The 16083-nt window shown below is 45.0% G+C and overlaps 24 non-coding genes across 24 annotated transcripts; 8 read left to right on the top strand and 16 right to left on the bottom strand.

The window, feature by feature from the left end:
• Positions 1-310: 310 nt before the first annotated feature.
• Positions 311-383, bottom strand: trnam-cau (transfer RNA methionine (anticodon CAU)). The gene has a single exon. It is a non-coding gene; the product is annotated as a tRNA-Met (tRNA).
• Positions 384-1146: 763 nt separating this feature from the next.
• On the top strand, positions 1147-1218 carry trnad-guc (transfer RNA aspartic acid (anticodon GUC)). Its single transcript has one exon. It is a non-coding gene; the product is annotated as a tRNA-Asp (tRNA).
• Positions 1219-1622: 404 nt separating this feature from the next.
• trnas-uga (transfer RNA serine (anticodon UGA)) lies at positions 1623-1704 on the bottom strand. Its single transcript has one exon. It is a non-coding gene; the product is annotated as a tRNA-Ser (tRNA).
• A 583-nt stretch (positions 1705-2287) lies between these two features.
• On the bottom strand, positions 2288-2360 carry trnam-cau (transfer RNA methionine (anticodon CAU)). Its single transcript has one exon. It is a non-coding gene; the product is annotated as a tRNA-Met (tRNA).
• Positions 2361-3121: 761 nt separating this feature from the next.
• On the top strand, positions 3122-3193 carry trnad-guc (transfer RNA aspartic acid (anticodon GUC)). The gene has a single exon. It is a non-coding gene; the product is annotated as a tRNA-Asp (tRNA).
• A 404-nt stretch (positions 3194-3597) lies between these two features.
• trnas-uga (transfer RNA serine (anticodon UGA)) lies at positions 3598-3679 on the bottom strand. The gene has a single exon. It is a non-coding gene; the product is annotated as a tRNA-Ser (tRNA).
• Positions 3680-4262: 583 nt separating this feature from the next.
• Positions 4263-4335, bottom strand: trnam-cau (transfer RNA methionine (anticodon CAU)). The gene has a single exon. It is a non-coding gene; the product is annotated as a tRNA-Met (tRNA).
• A 761-nt stretch (positions 4336-5096) lies between these two features.
• On the top strand, positions 5097-5168 carry trnad-guc (transfer RNA aspartic acid (anticodon GUC)). The gene has a single exon. It is a non-coding gene; the product is annotated as a tRNA-Asp (tRNA).
• A 404-nt stretch (positions 5169-5572) lies between these two features.
• Positions 5573-5654, bottom strand: trnas-uga (transfer RNA serine (anticodon UGA)). Its single transcript has one exon. It is a non-coding gene; the product is annotated as a tRNA-Ser (tRNA).
• A 583-nt stretch (positions 5655-6237) lies between these two features.
• Positions 6238-6310, bottom strand: trnam-cau (transfer RNA methionine (anticodon CAU)). The gene has a single exon. It is a non-coding gene; the product is annotated as a tRNA-Met (tRNA).
• Positions 6311-7071: 761 nt separating this feature from the next.
• On the top strand, positions 7072-7143 carry trnad-guc (transfer RNA aspartic acid (anticodon GUC)). Its single transcript has one exon. It is a non-coding gene; the product is annotated as a tRNA-Asp (tRNA).
• Positions 7144-7547: 404 nt separating this feature from the next.
• trnas-uga (transfer RNA serine (anticodon UGA)) lies at positions 7548-7629 on the bottom strand. The gene has a single exon. It is a non-coding gene; the product is annotated as a tRNA-Ser (tRNA).
• Positions 7630-8212: 583 nt separating this feature from the next.
• trnam-cau (transfer RNA methionine (anticodon CAU)) lies at positions 8213-8285 on the bottom strand. The gene has a single exon. It is a non-coding gene; the product is annotated as a tRNA-Met (tRNA).
• A 761-nt stretch (positions 8286-9046) lies between these two features.
• trnad-guc (transfer RNA aspartic acid (anticodon GUC)) lies at positions 9047-9118 on the top strand. The gene has a single exon. It is a non-coding gene; the product is annotated as a tRNA-Asp (tRNA).
• A 404-nt stretch (positions 9119-9522) lies between these two features.
• trnas-uga (transfer RNA serine (anticodon UGA)) lies at positions 9523-9604 on the bottom strand. Its single transcript has one exon. It is a non-coding gene; the product is annotated as a tRNA-Ser (tRNA).
• Positions 9605-10187: 583 nt separating this feature from the next.
• On the bottom strand, positions 10188-10260 carry trnam-cau (transfer RNA methionine (anticodon CAU)). Its single transcript has one exon. It is a non-coding gene; the product is annotated as a tRNA-Met (tRNA).
• A 761-nt stretch (positions 10261-11021) lies between these two features.
• trnad-guc (transfer RNA aspartic acid (anticodon GUC)) lies at positions 11022-11093 on the top strand. Its single transcript has one exon. It is a non-coding gene; the product is annotated as a tRNA-Asp (tRNA).
• Positions 11094-11497: 404 nt separating this feature from the next.
• Positions 11498-11579, bottom strand: trnas-uga (transfer RNA serine (anticodon UGA)). Its single transcript has one exon. It is a non-coding gene; the product is annotated as a tRNA-Ser (tRNA).
• A 583-nt stretch (positions 11580-12162) lies between these two features.
• Positions 12163-12235, bottom strand: trnam-cau (transfer RNA methionine (anticodon CAU)). The gene has a single exon. It is a non-coding gene; the product is annotated as a tRNA-Met (tRNA).
• A 761-nt stretch (positions 12236-12996) lies between these two features.
• On the top strand, positions 12997-13068 carry trnad-guc (transfer RNA aspartic acid (anticodon GUC)). The gene has a single exon. It is a non-coding gene; the product is annotated as a tRNA-Asp (tRNA).
• A 404-nt stretch (positions 13069-13472) lies between these two features.
• On the bottom strand, positions 13473-13554 carry trnas-uga (transfer RNA serine (anticodon UGA)). The gene has a single exon. It is a non-coding gene; the product is annotated as a tRNA-Ser (tRNA).
• A 583-nt stretch (positions 13555-14137) lies between these two features.
• trnam-cau (transfer RNA methionine (anticodon CAU)) lies at positions 14138-14210 on the bottom strand. The gene has a single exon. It is a non-coding gene; the product is annotated as a tRNA-Met (tRNA).
• A 761-nt stretch (positions 14211-14971) lies between these two features.
• Positions 14972-15043, top strand: trnad-guc (transfer RNA aspartic acid (anticodon GUC)). The gene has a single exon. It is a non-coding gene; the product is annotated as a tRNA-Asp (tRNA).
• A 404-nt stretch (positions 15044-15447) lies between these two features.
• trnas-uga (transfer RNA serine (anticodon UGA)) lies at positions 15448-15529 on the bottom strand. The gene has a single exon. It is a non-coding gene; the product is annotated as a tRNA-Ser (tRNA).
• Positions 15530-16083: the final 554 nt, after the last annotated feature.

Here is a 16083-nt window from a genome sequence, read left to right as displayed (position 1 = left end):
GCAGTTTGATCTGGGAGCGAACATGCTCCAAAGAGGCAGCTTGATGTCTCAGTAGAGGTGTCAATACAGACGCCATCAAGGTATTGACTGAACGGTCAGTGGAGAGAATTGAATTGGATGCAACACAACTTGCTGTGTACACGCGAATTTACAAAAGAAAAAGCACAGCTTGAATCAACTAGGGATGACCTGTAAGAGTCATGTGCCAATACTATTTTCAGGTAGGGGGTGTGCTCAGCATGCGAGTGAATAAGGAAAGAGCGTTTGAGCATCTTTTGGGGGCTCGTCAATCTTTTCAAAAAGCTTCTGCTGCCCCGTGTGAGGGTCGAACTCACGACCTTCAGATTATGAGACTGACGCGCTACCTACTGCGCTAACGAGGCTAGGAAAGAAGAAGCGAGGCTGAGGAAGAACTAACAAAGCTGGAGAAAAAATGTATCCGCCCCCAATTCACTCCTTGGAGCATGGCGGCAAGTGCACCTGCAGCAACTAATTACTGCCAACAACAGCTAACAAACAACAAGGTTAGCACAAGAAGCCTGGAATTAACCAGAATCTGAGGCCAACGTAATTAAACTCTAATCCTACCCTAACCAATCACAGGATGTTCCAAGAGTAGACAAACAACGCACACAAACAAAAAAAAAAACAAAAATACCACCAAACTACAAGTACAAACGACACCTACCTCATGAAGGTATGAAGTGAAGCTTTCTCTGGAGTGCTTTTAGTAGATGCAAAGCAGTAATGTGTGCCAAGAAATTCAGAACTTGCATGTGGGAAAGAGAGAAATGCAAAATCTCAGTTGATCTAAGATGGATATTGCAGTTCGGTACAATGCACTGGAATACGAAGACAAAATGAATTGCCAATGTAGCTAAAGCCAATTTTGCAGCAAATGGTTCGCATGACTTAACTAGGAAGGCAGATGAATCAAACCTGTAGGTCACCAAGATTCTTTGAGTTTTTCCTATCATAAGTCCACAAACTGACGATGGTAAAAGAGGAGTGGCAACAGTGAGTCAATATCACCACAATGTGTTCTTTTTACCACCTCCTTGCAGGCACAATGATTCAGAGTACTTTAAAATCAAGGGGACAAGTGCACGTCACCTGACTCAGCATCACTGCGAGACACAGCACGTGTCCTCGTTAGTATAGTGGATAGTATCTCCGCCTGTCACGCGGAAGACCGGGGTTCGATTCCCCGACGGGGAGACCCTCTTTTAGCGCAAGGCGGAGCAACCAGTGACCGGCCATGACAGAATGTGGCACTTTTTCTTTTACCTGAAACAAGACATCGCTATGTTGCATGAAGATCTTTGGATGAAGCACCTGTGAGTGCGAGCTCTCCCCACTGGTGGCATAAGGTCTCATCACAAATCACATTAGAGAGGCAAGTTAATCCTCTACGCTGCAAGAGACCCCACTGCATTTCCATGCCAACACATTGTAACGACGAAGCAGCCATTTGTAACTCAATTCCTGGGACTATTTCAGGATCAGTTAGGACTGCTAAAGTTTGGCAGCACAAAGTTGCAAATGGCATGAGAAGCATATTTAAAACTGGCTAGCAGGAAGAGAGCACACTCTCTCTTTCCACACGCCCAACAAGACACTCACGCTGCAAGCAGGAGTCGAACCTGCGCGGGGAAACCCCATTGGATTTCAAGTCCAACGCCTTAACCTCTCGGCCATCGCAGCTCGGCGGAGCGAGAGTAACATAGAGATCAATTCCTTGGACTTCCTCAAGCTCAATGATGAGTGCACAAGTGTCATTGCTTCTGAGTTGCAAATGGCTTGAGAAGAAAATTCAAATAAATGAATCTCCATAAGTCTACTCACTATTAACTTCAAGCTGGTACCAATTCCAGGTGATCAGGTATTCAAAAGCGTGTCATCAAAAGTGAATCAAAAAGAATCAAAAGTGAAAAGTGTCCGACGTGGTCCATTATTCTGTGTTGGCACCACGACACTGCAGTTTGATCTGGGAGCGAACATGCTCCAAAGAGGCAGCTTGATGTCTCAGTAGAGGTGTCAATACAGACGCCATCAAGATATTGACTGAACGGTCAGTGGAGAGAATTGAATTGGATGCAACACAACTTGCTGTGTACACGCGAATTTACAAAAGAAAAAGCACAGCTTGAATCAACTAGGGATGACCTGTAAGAGTCATGTGCCAATACTATTTTCAGGTAGGGGGTGTGCTCAGCATGCGAGTGAATAAGGAAAGAGCGTTTGAGCATCTTTTGGGGGCTCGTCAATCTTTTCAAAAAGCTTCTGCTGCCCCGTGTGAGGGTCGAACTCACGACCTTCAGATTATGAGACTGACGCGCTACCTACTGCGCTAACGAGGCTAGGAAAGAAGAAGCGAGGCTGAGGAAGAACTAACAAAGCTGGAGAAAAAATGTATCCGCCCCCAATTCACTCCTTGGAGCATGGCGGCAAGTGCACCTGCAGCAACTAATTACTGCCAACAACAGCTAACAAACAACAAGGTTAGCACAAGAAGCCTGGAATTAACCAGAATCTGAGGCCAACGTAATTAAACTCTAATCCTACCCTAACCAATCACAGGATGTTCCAAGAGTAGACAAACAACGCACACAAACAAAAAAAAACAAAAATACCACCAAAATACAAGTACAAACGACAGCTACCTCATGAAGGTATGAAGTGAAGCTTTCTCTGGAGTGCTTTTAGTAGATGCAAAGCAGTAATGTGTGCCAAGAAATTCAGAACTTGCATGTGGGAAAGAGAGAAATGCAAAATCTCAGTTGATCTAAGATGGATATTGCAGTTCGGTACAATGCACTGGAATACGAAGACAAAATGAATTGCCAATGTAGCTAAAGCCAATTTTGCAGCAAATGGTTTGCATGACTTAACTAGGAAGGCAGATGAATCAAACTTGTAGGTCACCAAGATTCTTTGAGTTTTTCCTATCATAAGTCCACAAACTGACGATGGTAAAAGAGGAGTGGCAACAGTGAGTCAATATCACCACAATGTGTTCTTTTTACCACCTCCTTGCAGGCACAATGATTCAGAGTACTTTAAAATCAAGGGGACAAGTGCACGTCACCTGACTCAGCATCACTGCGAGACACAGCACGTGTCCTCGTTAGTATAGTGGATAGTATCTCCGCCTGTCACGCGGAAGACCGGGGTTCGATTCCCCGACGGGGAGACCCTCTTTTAGCGCAAGGCGGAGCAACCAGTGACCGGCCATGAAAGAATGTGGCACTTTTTCTTTTACCTGAAACAAGACATCGCTATGTTGCATGAAGATCTTTGGATGAAGCACCTGTGAGTGCGAGCTCTCCCCACTGGTGGCATAAGGTCTCATCACAAATCACATTAGAGAGGCAAGTTAATCCTCTACGCTGCAAGAGACCCCACTGCATTTCCATGCCAACACATTGTAACGACGAAGCAGCCATTTGTAACTCAATTCCTGGGACTATTTCAGGATCAGTTAGGACTGCTAAAGTTTGGCAGCACAAAGTTGCAAATGGCATGAGAAGCATATTTAAAACTGGCTAGCAGGAAGAGAGCACACTCTCTCTTTCCACACGCCCAACAAGACACTCACGCTGCAAGCAGGAGTCGAACCTGCGCGGGGAAACCCCATTGGATTTCAAGTCCAACGCCTTAACCTCTCGGCCATCGCAGCTCGGCGGAGCGAGAGTAACATAGAGATCAATTCCTTGGACTTCCTCAAGCTCAATGATGAGTGCACAAGTGTCATTGCTTCTGAGTTGCAAATGGCTTGAGAAGAAAATTCAAATAAATGAATCTCCATAAGTCTACTCACTATTAACTTCAAGCTGGTACCAATTCCAGGTGATCAGGTATTCAAAAGCGTGTCATCAAAAGTGAATCAAAAAGAATCAAAAGTGAAAAGTGTCCGACGTGGTCCATTATTCTGTGTTGGCACCACGACACTGCAGTTTGATCTGGGAGCGAACATGCTCCAAAGAGGCAGCTTGATGTCTCAGTAGAGGTGTCAATACAGACGCCATCAAGATATTGACTGAACGGTCAGTGGAGAGAATTGAATTGGATGCAACACAACTTGCTGTGTACACGCGAATTTACAAAAGAAAAAGCACAGCTTGAATCAACTAGGGATGACCTGTAAGAGTCATGTGCCAATACTATTTTCAGGTAGGGGGTGTGCTCAGCATGCGAGTGAATAAGGAAAGAGCGTTTGAGCATCTTTTGGGGGCTCGTCAATCTTTTCAAAAAGCTTCTGCTGCCCCGTGTGAGGGTCGAACTCACGACCTTCAGATTATGAGACTGACGCGCTACCTACTGCGCTAACGAGGCTAGGAAAGAAGAAGCGAGGCTGAGGAAGAACTAACAAAGCTGGAGAAAAAATGTATCCGCCCCCAATTCACTCCTTGGAGCATGGCGGCAAGTGCACCTGCAGCAACTAATTACTGCCAACAACAGCTAACAAACAACAAGGTTAGCACAAGAAGCCTGGAATTAACCAGAATCTGAGGCCAACGTAATTAAACTCTAATCCTACCCTAACCAATCACAGGATGTTCCAAGAGTAGACAAACAACGCACACAAACAAAAAAAAACAAAAATACCACCAAAATACAAGTACAAACGACAGCTACCTCATGAAGGTATGAAGTGAAGCTTTCTCTGGAGTGCTTTTAGTAGATGCAAAGCAGTAATGTGTGCCAAGAAATTCAGAACTTGCATGTGGGAAAGAGAGAAATGCAAAATCTCAGTTGATCTAAGATGGATATTGCAGTTCGGTACAATGCACTGGAATACGAAGACAAAATGAATTGCCAATGTAGCTAAAGCCAATTTTGCAGCAAATGGTTTGCATGACTTAACTAGGAAGGCAGATGAATCAAACTTGTAGGTCACCAAGATTCTTTGAGTTTTTCCTATCATAAGTCCACAAACTGACGATGGTAAAAGAGGAGTGGCAACAGTGAGTCAATATCACCACAATGTGTTCTTTTTACCACCTCCTTGCAGGCACAATGATTCAGAGTACTTTAAAATCAAGGGGACAAGTGCACGTCACCTGACTCAGCATCACTGCGAGACACAGCACGTGTCCTCGTTAGTATAGTGGATAGTATCTCCGCCTGTCACGCGGAAGACCGGGGTTCGATTCCCCGACGGGGAGACCCTCTTTTAGCGCAAGGCGGAGCAACCAGTGACCGGCCATGAAAGAATGTGGCACTTTTTCTTTTACCTGAAACAAGACATCGCTATGTTGCATGAAGATCTTTGGATGAAGCACCTGTGAGTGCGAGCTCTCCCCACTGGTGGCATAAGGTCTCATCACAAATCACATTAGAGAGGCAAGTTAATCCTCTACGCTGCAAGAGACCCCACTGCATTTCCATGCCAACACATTGTAACGACGAAGCAGCCATTTGTAACTCAATTCCTGGGACTATTTCAGGATCAGTTAGGACTGCTAAAGTTTGGCAGCACAAAGTTGCAAATGGCATGAGAAGCATATTTAAAACTGGCTAGCAGGAAGAGAGCACACTCTCTCTTTCCACACGCCCAACAAGACACTCACGCTGCAAGCAGGAGTCGAACCTGCGCGGGGAAACCCCATTGGATTTCAAGTCCAACGCCTTAACCTCTCGGCCATCGCAGCTCGGCGGAGCGAGAGTAACATAGAGATCAATTCCTTGGACTTCCTCAAGCTCAATGATGAGTGCACAAGTGTCATTGCTTCTGAGTTGCAAATGGCTTGAGAAGAAAATTCAAATAAATGAATCTCCATAAGTCTACTCACTATTAACTTCAAGCTGGTACCAATTCCAGGTGATCAGGTATTCAAAAGCGTGTCATCAAAAGTGAATCAAAAAGAATCAAAAGTGAAAAGTGTCCGACGTGGTCCATTATTCTGTGTTGGCACCACGACACTGCAGTTTGATCTGGGAGCGAACATGCTCCAAAGAGGCAGCTTGATGTCTCAGTAGAGGTGTCAATACAGACGCCATCAAGATATTGACTGAACGGTCAGTGGAGAGAATTGAATTGGATGCAACACAACTTGCTGTGTACACGCGAATTTACAAAAGAAAAAGCACAGCTTGAATCAACTAGGGATGACCTGTAAGAGTCATGTGCCAATACTATTTTCAGGTAGGGGGTGTGCTCAGCATGCGAGTGAATAAGGAAAGAGCGTTTGAGCATCTTTTGGGGGCTCGTCAATCTTTTCAAAAAGCTTCTGCTGCCCCGTGTGAGGGTCGAACTCACGACCTTCAGATTATGAGACTGACGCGCTACCTACTGCGCTAACGAGGCTAGGAAAGAAGAAGCGAGGCTGAGGAAGAACTAACAAAGCTGGAGAAAAAATGTATCCGCCCCCAATTCACTCCTTGGAGCATGGCGGCAAGTGCACCTGCAGCAACTAATTACTGCCAACAACAGCTAACAAACAACAAGGTTAGCACAAGAAGCCTGGAATTAACCAGAATCTGAGGCCAACGTAATTAAACTCTAATCCTACCCTAACCAATCACAGGATGTTCCAAGAGTAGACAAACAACGCACACAAACAAAAAAAAACAAAAATACCACCAAAATACAAGTACAAACGACAGCTACCTCATGAAGGTATGAAGTGAAGCTTTCTCTGGAGTGCTTTTAGTAGATGCAAAGCAGTAATGTGTGCCAAGAAATTCAGAACTTGCATGTGGGAAAGAGAGAAATGCAAAATCTCAGTTGATCTAAGATGGATATTGCAGTTCGGTACAATGCACTGGAATACGAAGACAAAATGAATTGCCAATGTAGCTAAAGCCAATTTTGCAGCAAATGGTTTGCATGACTTAACTAGGAAGGCAGATGAATCAAACTTGTAGGTCACCAAGATTCTTTGAGTTTTTCCTATCATAAGTCCACAAACTGACGATGGTAAAAGAGGAGTGGCAACAGTGAGTCAATATCACCACAATGTGTTCTTTTTACCACCTCCTTGCAGGCACAATGATTCAGAGTACTTTAAAATCAAGGGGACAAGTGCACGTCACCTGACTCAGCATCACTGCGAGACACAGCACGTGTCCTCGTTAGTATAGTGGATAGTATCTCCGCCTGTCACGCGGAAGACCGGGGTTCGATTCCCCGACGGGGAGACCCTCTTTTAGCGCAAGGCGGAGCAACCAGTGACCGGCCATGAAAGAATGTGGCACTTTTTCTTTTACCTGAAACAAGACATCGCTATGTTGCATGAAGATCTTTGGATGAAGCACCTGTGAGTGCGAGCTCTCCCCACTGGTGGCATAAGGTCTCATCACAAATCACATTAGAGAGGCAAGTTAATCCTCTACGCTGCAAGAGACCCCACTGCATTTCCATGCCAACACATTGTAACGACGAAGCAGCCATTTGTAACTCAATTCCTGGGACTATTTCAGGATCAGTTAGGACTGCTAAAGTTTGGCAGCACAAAGTTGCAAATGGCATGAGAAGCATATTTAAAACTGGCTAGCAGGAAGAGAGCACACTCTCTCTTTCCACACGCCCAACAAGACACTCACGCTGCAAGCAGGAGTCGAACCTGCGCGGGGAAACCCCATTGGATTTCAAGTCCAACGCCTTAACCTCTCGGCCATCGCAGCTCGGCGGAGCGAGAGTAACATAGAGATCAATTCCTTGGACTTCCTCAAGCTCAATGATGAGTGCACAAGTGTCATTGCTTCTGAGTTGCAAATGGCTTGAGAAGAAAATTCAAATAAATGAATCTCCATAAGTCTACTCACTATTAACTTCAAGCTGGTACCAATTCCAGGTGATCAGGTATTCAAAAGCGTGTCATCAAAAGTGAATCAAAAAGAATCAAAAGTGAAAAGTGTCCGACGTGGTCCATTATTCTGTGTTGGCACCACGACACTGCAGTTTGATCTGGGAGCGAACATGCTCCAAAGAGGCAGCTTGATGTCTCAGTAGAGGTGTCAATACAGACGCCATCAAGATATTGACTGAACGGTCAGTGGAGAGAATTGAATTGGATGCAACACAACTTGCTGTGTACACGCGAATTTACAAAAGAAAAAGCACAGCTTGAATCAACTAGGGATGACCTGTAAGAGTCATGTGCCAATACTATTTTCAGGTAGGGGGTGTGCTCAGCATGCGAGTGAATAAGGAAAGAGCGTTTGAGCATCTTTTGGGGGCTCGTCAATCTTTTCAAAAAGCTTCTGCTGCCCCGTGTGAGGGTCGAACTCACGACCTTCAGATTATGAGACTGACGCGCTACCTACTGCGCTAACGAGGCTAGGAAAGAAGAAGCGAGGCTGAGGAAGAACTAACAAAGCTGGAGAAAAAATGTATCCGCCCCCAATTCACTCCTTGGAGCATGGCGGCAAGTGCACCTGCAGCAACTAATTACTGCCAACAACAGCTAACAAACAACAAGGTTAGCACAAGAAGCCTGGAATTAACCAGAATCTGAGGCCAACGTAATTAAACTCTAATCCTACCCTAACCAATCACAGGATGTTCCAAGAGTAGACAAACAACGCACACAAACAAAAAAAAACAAAAATACCACCAAAATACAAGTACAAACGACAGCTACCTCATGAAGGTATGAAGTGAAGCTTTCTCTGGAGTGCTTTTAGTAGATGCAAAGCAGTAATGTGTGCCAAGAAATTCAGAACTTGCATGTGGGAAAGAGAGAAATGCAAAATCTCAGTTGATCTAAGATGGATATTGCAGTTCGGTACAATGCACTGGAATACGAAGACAAAATGAATTGCCAATGTAGCTAAAGCCAATTTTGCAGCAAATGGTTTGCATGACTTAACTAGGAAGGCAGATGAATCAAACTTGTAGGTCACCAAGATTCTTTGAGTTTTTCCTATCATAAGTCCACAAACTGACGATGGTAAAAGAGGAGTGGCAACAGTGAGTCAATATCACCACAATGTGTTCTTTTTACCACCTCCTTGCAGGCACAATGATTCAGAGTACTTTAAAATCAAGGGGACAAGTGCACGTCACCTGACTCAGCATCACTGCGAGACACAGCACGTGTCCTCGTTAGTATAGTGGATAGTATCTCCGCCTGTCACGCGGAAGACCGGGGTTCGATTCCCCGACGGGGAGACCCTCTTTTAGCGCAAGGCGGAGCAACCAGTGACCGGCCATGAAAGAATGTGGCACTTTTTCTTTTACCTGAAACAAGACATCGCTATGTTGCATGAAGATCTTTGGATGAAGCACCTGTGAGTGCGAGCTCTCCCCACTGGTGGCATAAGGTCTCATCACAAATCACATTAGAGAGGCAAGTTAATCCTCTACGCTGCAAGAGACCCCACTGCATTTCCATGCCAACACATTGTAACGACGAAGCAGCCATTTGTAACTCAATTCCTGGGACTATTTCAGGATCAGTTAGGACTGCTAAAGTTTGGCAGCACAAAGTTGCAAATGGCATGAGAAGCATATTTAAAACTGGCTAGCAGGAAGAGAGCACACTCTCTCTTTCCACACGCCCAACAAGACACTCACGCTGCAAGCAGGAGTCGAACCTGCGCGGGGAAACCCCATTGGATTTCAAGTCCAACGCCTTAACCTCTCGGCCATCGCAGCTCGGCGGAGCGAGAGTAACATAGAGATCAATTCCTTGGACTTCCTCAAGCTCAATGATGAGTGCACAAGTGTCATTGCTTCTGAGTTGCAAATGGCTTGAGAAGAAAATTCAAATAAATGAATCTCCATAAGTCTACTCACTATTAACTTCAAGCTGGTACCAATTCCAGGTGATCAGGTATTCAAAAGCGTGTCATCAAAAGTGAATCAAAAAGAATCAAAAGTGAAAAGTGTCCGACGTGGTCCATTATTCTGTGTTGGCACCACGACACTGCAGTTTGATCTGGGAGCGAACATGCTCCAAAGAGGCAGCTTGATGTCTCAGTAGAGGTGTCAATACAGACGCCATCAAGATATTGACTGAACGGTCAGTGGAGAGAATTGAATTGGATGCAACACAACTTGCTGTGTACACGCGAATTTACAAAAGAAAAAGCACAGCTTGAATCAACTAGGGATGACCTGTAAGAGTCATGTGCCAATACTATTTTCAGGTAGGGGGTGTGCTCAGCATGCGAGTGAATAAGGAAAGAGCGTTTGAGCATCTTTTGGGGGCTCGTCAATCTTTTCAAAAAGCTTCTGCTGCCCCGTGTGAGGGTCGAACTCACGACCTTCAGATTATGAGACTGACGCGCTACCTACTGCGCTAACGAGGCTAGGAAAGAAGAAGCGAGGCTGAGGAAGAACTAACAAAGCTGGAGAAAAAATGTATCCGCCCCCAATTCACTCCTTGGAGCATGGCGGCAAGTGCACCTGCAGCAACTAATTACTGCCAACAACAGCTAACAAACAACAAGGTTAGCACAAGAAGCCTGGAATTAACCAGAATCTGAGGCCAACGTAATTAAACTCTAATCCTACCCTAACCAATCACAGGATGTTCCAAGAGTAGACAAACAACGCACACAAACAAAAAAAAACAAAAATACCACCAAAATACAAGTACAAACGACAGCTACCTCATGAAGGTATGAAGTGAAGCTTTCTCTGGAGTGCTTTTAGTAGATGCAAAGCAGTAATGTGTGCCAAGAAATTCAGAACTTGCATGTGGGAAAGAGAGAAATGCAAAATCTCAGTTGATCTAAGATGGATATTGCAGTTCGGTACAATGCACTGGAATACGAAGACAAAATGAATTGCCAATGTAGCTAAAGCCAATTTTGCAGCAAATGGTTTGCATGACTTAACTAGGAAGGCAGATGAATCAAACTTGTAGGTCACCAAGATTCTTTGAGTTTTTCCTATCATAAGTCCACAAACTGACGATGGTAAAAGAGGAGTGGCAACAGTGAGTCAATATCACCACAATGTGTTCTTTTTACCACCTCCTTGCAGGCACAATGATTCAGAGTACTTTAAAATCAAGGGGACAAGTGCACGTCACCTGACTCAGCATCACTGCGAGACACAGCACGTGTCCTCGTTAGTATAGTGGATAGTATCTCCGCCTGTCACGCGGAAGACCGGGGTTCGATTCCCCGACGGGGAGACCCTCTTTTAGCGCAAGGCGGAGCAACCAGTGACCGGCCATGAAAGAATGTGGCACTTTTTCTTTTACCTGAAACAAGACATCGCTATGTTGCATGAAGATCTTTGGATGAAGCACCTGTGAGTGCGAGCTCTCCCCACTGGTGGCATAAGGTCTCATCACAAATCACATTAGAGAGGCAAGTTAATCCTCTACGCTGCAAGAGACCCCACTGCATTTCCATGCCAACACATTGTAACGACGAAGCAGCCATTTGTAACTCAATTCCTGGGACTATTTCAGGATCAGTTAGGACTGCTAAAGTTTGGCAGCACAAAGTTGCAAATGGCATGAGAAGCATATTTAAAACTGGCTAGCAGGAAGAGAGCACACTCTCTCTTTCCACACGCCCAACAAGACACTCACGCTGCAAGCAGGAGTCGAACCTGCGCGGGGAAACCCCATTGGATTTCAAGTCCAACGCCTTAACCTCTCGGCCATCGCAGCTCGGCGGAGCGAGAGTAACATAGAGATCAATTCCTTGGACTTCCTCAAGCTCAATGATGAGTGCACAAGTGTCATTGCTTCTGAGTTGCAAATGGCTTGAGAAGAAAATTCAAATAAATGAATCTCCATAAGTCTACTCACTATTAACTTCAAGCTGGTACCAATTCCAGGTGATCAGGTATTCAAAAGCGTGTCATCAAAAGTGAATCAAAAAGAATCAAAAGTGAAAAGTGTCCGACGTGGTCCATTATTCTGTGTTGGCACCACGACACTGCAGTTTGATCTGGGAGCGAACATGCTCCAAAGAGGCAGCTTGATGTCTCAGTAGAGGTGTCAATACAGACGCCATCAAGATATTGACTGAACGGTCAGTGGAGAGAATTGAATTGGATGCAACACAACTTGCTGTGTACACGCGAATTTACAAAAGAAAAAGCACAGCTTGAATCAACTAGGGATGACCTGTAAGAGTCATGTGCCAATACTATTTTCAGGTAGGGGGTGTGCTCAGCATGCGAGTGAATAAGGAAAGAGCGTTTGAGCATCTTTTGGGGGCTCGTCAATCTTTTCAAAAAGCTTCTGCTGCCCCGTGTGAGGGTCGAACTCACGACCTTCAGATTATGAGACTGACGCGCTACCTACTGCGCTAACGAGGCTAGGAAAGAAGAAGCGAGGCTGAGGAAGAACTAACAAAGCTGGAGAAAAAATGTATCCGCCCCCAATTCACTCCTTGGAGCATGGCGGCAAGTGCACCTGCAGCAACTAATTACTGCCAACAACAGCTAACAAACAACAAGGTTAGCACAAGAAGCCTGGAATTAACCAGAATCTGAGGCCAACGTAATTAAACTCTAATCCTACCCTAACCAATCACAGGATGTTCCAAGAGTAGACAAACAACGCACACAAACAAAAAAAAACAAAAATACCACCAAAATACAAGTACAAACGACAGCTACCTCATGAAGGTATGAAGTGAAGCTTTCTCTGGAGTGCTTTTAGTAGATGCAAAGCAGTAATGTGTGCCAAGAAATTCAGAACTTGCATGTGGGAAAGAGAGAAATGCAAAATCTCAGTTGATCTAAGATGGATATTGCAGTTCGGTACAATGCACTGGAATACGAAGACAAAATGAATTGCCAATGTAGCTAAAGCCAATTTTGCAGCAAATGGTTTGCATGACTTAACTAGGAAGGCAGATGAATCAAACTTGTAGGTCACCAAGATTCTTTGAGTTTTTCCTATCATAAGTCCACAAACTGACGATGGTAAAAGAGGAGTGGCAACAGTGAGTCAATATCACCACAATGTGTTCTTTTTACCACCTCCTTGCAGGCACAATGATTCAGAGTACTTTAAAATCAAGGGGACAAGTGCACGTCACCTGACTCAGCATCACTGCGAGACACAGCACGTGTCCTCGTTAGTATAGTGGATAGTATCTCCGCCTGTCACGCGGAAGACCGGGGTTCGATTCCCCGACGGGGAGACCCTCTTTTAGCGCAAGGCGGAGCAACCAGTGACCGGCCATGAAAGAATGTGGCACTTTTTCTTTTACCTGAAACAAGACATCGCTATGTTGCATGAAGATCTTTGGATGAAGCACCTGTGAGTGCGAGCTCTCCCCACTGGTGGCATAAGGTCTCATCACAAATCACATTAGAGAGGCAAGTTAATCCTCTACGCTGCAAGAGACCCCACTGCATTTCCATGCCAACACATTGTAACGACGAAGCAGCCATTTGTAACTCAATTCCTGGGACTATTTCAGGATCAGTTAGGACTGCTAAAGTTTGGCAGCACAAAGTTGCAAATGGCATGAGAAGCATATTTAAAACTGGCTAGCAGGAAGAGAGCACACTCTCTCTTTCCACACGCCCAACAAGACACTCACGCTGCAAGCAGGAGTCGAACCTGCGCGGGGAAACCCCATTGGATTTCAAGTCCAACGCCTTAACCTCTCGGCCATCGCAGCTCGGCGGAGCGAGAGTAACATAGAGATCAATTCCTTGGACTTCCTCAAGCTCAATGATGAGTGCACAAGTGTCATTGCTTCTGAGTTGCAAATGGCTTGAGAAGAAAATTCAAATAAATGAATCTCCATAAGTCTACTCACTATTAACTTCAAGCTGGTACCAATTCCAGGTGATCAGGTATTCAAAAGCGTGTCATCAAAAGTGAATCAAAAAGAATCAAAAGTGAAAAGTGTCCGACGTGGTCCATTATTCTGTGTTGGCACCACGACACTGCAGTTTGATCTGGGAGCGAACATGCTCCAAAGAGGCAGCTTGATGTCTCAGTAGAGGTGTCAATACAGACGCCATCAAGATATTGACTGAACGGTCAGTGGAGAGAATTGAATTGGATGCAACACAACTTGCTGTGTACACGCGAATTTACAAAAGAAAAAGCACAGCTTGAATCAACTAGGGATGACCTGTAAGAGTCATGTGCCAATACTATTTTCAGGTAGGGGGTGTGCTCAGCATGCGAGTGAATAAGGAAAGAGCGTTTGAGCATCTTTTGGGGGCTCGTCAATCTTTTCAAAAAGCTTCTGCTGCCCCGTGTGAGGGTCGAACTCACGACCTTCAGATTATGAGACTGACGCGCTACCTACTGCGCTAACGAGGCTAGGAAAGAAGAAGCGAGGCTGAGGAAGAACTAACAAAGCTGGAGAAAAAATGTATCCGCCCCCAATTCACTCCTTGGAGCATGGCGGCAAGTGCACCTGCAGCAACTAATTACTGCCAACAACAGCTAACAAACAACAAGGTTAGCACAAGAAGCCTGGAATTAACCAGAATCTGAGGCCAACGTAATTAAACTCTAATCCTACCCTAACCAATCACAGGATGTTCCAAGAGTAGACAAACAACGCACACAAACAAAAAAAAACAAAAATACCACCAAAATACAAGTACAAACGACAGCTACCTCATGAAGGTATGAAGTGAAGCTTTCTCTGGAGTGCTTTTAGTAGATGCAAAGCAGTAATGTGTGCCAAGAAATTCAGAACTTGCATGTGGGAAAGAGAGAAATGCAAAATCTCAGTTGATCTAAGATGGATATTGCAGTTCGGTACAATGCACTGGAATACGAAGACAAAATGAATTGCCAATGTAGCTAAAGCCAATTTTGCAGCAAATGGTTTGCATGACTTAACTAGGAAGGCAGATGAATCAAACTTGTAGGTCACCAAGATTCTTTGAGTTTTTCCTATCATAAGTCCACAAACTGACGATGGTAAAAGAGGAGTGGCAACAGTGAGTCAATATCACCACAATGTGTTCTTTTTACCACCTCCTTGCAGGCACAATGATTCAGAGTACTTTAAAATCAAGGGGACAAGTGCACGTCACCTGACTCAGCATCACTGCGAGACACAGCACGTGTCCTCGTTAGTATAGTGGATAGTATCTCCGCCTGTCACGCGGAAGACCGGGGTTCGATTCCCCGACGGGGAGACCCTCTTTTAGCGCAAGGCGGAGCAACCAGTGACCGGCCATGAAAGAATGTGGCACTTTTTCTTTTACCTGAAACAAGACATCGCTATGTTGCATGAAGATCTTTGGATGAAGCACCTGTGAGTGCGAGCTCTCCCCACTGGTGGCATAAGGTCTCATCACAAATCACATTAGAGAGGCAAGTTAATCCTCTACGCTGCAAGAGACCCCACTGCATTTCCATGCCAACACATTGTAACGACGAAGCAGCCATTTGTAACTCAATTCCTGGGACTATTTCAGGATCAGTTAGGACTGCTAAAGTTTGGCAGCACAAAGTTGCAAATGGCATGAGAAGCATATTTAAAACTGGCTAGCAGGAAGAGAGCACACTCTCTCTTTCCACACGCCCAACAAGACACTCACGCTGCAAGCAGGAGTCGAACCTGCGCGGGGAAACCCCATTGGATTTCAAGTCCAACGCCTTAACCTCTCGGCCTTCGCAGCTCGGCGGAGCGAGAGTAACATAGAGATCAATTCCTTGGACTTCCTCAAGCTCAATGATGAGTGCACAAGTGTCATTGCTTCTGAGTTGCAAATGGCTTGAGAAGAAAATTCAAATAAATGAATCTCCATAAGTCTACTCACTATTAACTTCAAGCTGGTACCAATTCCAGGTGATCAGGTATTCAAAAGCGTGTCATCAAAAGTGAATCAAAAAGAATCAAAAGTGAAAAGTGTCCGACGTGGTCCATTATTCTGTGTTGGCACCACGACACTGCAGTTTGATCTGGGAGCGAACATGCTCCAAAGAGGCAGCTTGATGTCTCAGTAGAGGTGTCAATACAGACGCCATCAAGATATTGACTGAACGGTCAGTGGAGAGAATTGAATTGGATGCAACACAACTTGCTGTGTACACGCGAATTTACAAAAGAAAAAGCACAGCTTGAATCAACTAGGGATGACCTGTAAGAGTCATGTGCCAATACTATTTTCAGGTAGGGGGTGTGCTCAGCATGCGAGTGAATAAGGAAAGAGCGTTTGAGCATCTTTTGGGG

Source organism: Brachyhypopomus gauderio, chromosome 3 (genome assembly GCF_052324685.1).
Source record: "Brachyhypopomus gauderio isolate BG-103 chromosome 3, BGAUD_0.2, whole genome shotgun sequence".
Classification (NCBI taxonomy): domain Eukaryota; kingdom Metazoa; phylum Chordata; class Actinopteri; order Gymnotiformes; family Hypopomidae; genus Brachyhypopomus; species Brachyhypopomus gauderio.
The sequence above is the reverse complement of the archived record's forward strand: the minus strand, read 5'-3'. Positions and strand labels throughout refer to the sequence as shown.